This window comes from Bison bison, unplaced genomic scaffold, assembly GCF_000754665.1.
Source record: "Bison bison bison isolate TAMUID 2011002044 unplaced genomic scaffold, Bison_UMD1.0 scf7180017864362, whole genome shotgun sequence".
Classification (NCBI taxonomy): domain Eukaryota; kingdom Metazoa; phylum Chordata; class Mammalia; order Artiodactyla; family Bovidae; genus Bison; species Bison bison.
Window position 1 is genome coordinate 270,859 of NW_011494934.1, and position 1,150 is coordinate 272,008.

Sequence of the window (1,150 nt, forward strand, 5' to 3'; positions counted from 1 at the left end):
GTTTTTCACTTTCTGCCATAAGGGTGGTGTCATCTGCATATCTGAGGTTATTGGTATTTCTCCCGGCAATTTTGATTCCAACATGCACTTCTTCTAGCCCAGCGTTTCTCATGATGTACTCTGCATATAAGCTGTAATAAACAGGGTGACAATATACAGCCTTGAGTGAGCCTAACGTATGCTTTATCCCCAGCCTCCAATATGCACAGTTAAAAATTATTATAGGGACTTCCCTGGTGGTCCAGTTGTTAAAGACTCCAAGCTTCTACTGCAGGGCGTGTGGGTTTGATCCCCGGTTGGGAAACTAGATCCTGCATGCCACAACTAAAAGATTCCCCATGATCAACAAAAAGATCCTGCATGCTGCAACCAAGACCTGGTGTAGCCAAATAAATAAATAAGCAGTACAAACATGTGATTCTAGATTGAGGAGAAATCAGAGCTAACCAAGGCCTTTGCATTTATGACTCTCTCATTTAATTTAACTCTTTCTTCAAAGATTCTTTTCTTGGTACTTATTTTTTTGAGCATTGTATTTTAAATGGAACTAAGATCCCACAGGCTGAGTGGTCTGGCCACCAAAAAAAAGAAAAGATAAAAAATACAAACAGAAAAAAATTATTATAATAAATCCAGTGAAATATAAATAAACTGGGAAAATACATTAGCAACATATATAGCAAACTGTTAGGGCTATAGTCCATGGGGTCACAAAGAGGAGGACATGACTGAAACAACTTAGCACACACACACAGAGCAATAACTTTATTACATAAAATCTCTTATAAATCAGTAAGAAAAATAGATGTAACTAATAAAGTGTGCAACAAATACAAGTAGACAGTTCTCAAAAGAAAGAAGCTTAAATGCCAATAAACATGATTAACTGTTAAGCAACAGTAAGTATTATTATCAGCCCATCTGATTAGTAATGACTATAGAACATAATTAAATTCAGCAAGAATAATGGGGTGTATAGAAATGAGCACACTTTCATAATTTTGGTGGAATTATGAACTGATGTAATTCTGGAGGTTAATCAGTCATCAGATCAGATCAGATCAGTCGCTCAGTCGTGTCCGACTCTTTGTGACCCCATGAATTACAGCACGCCAGGCCTCCCTGTCCATCACCAACTCCCGGAGTTCAC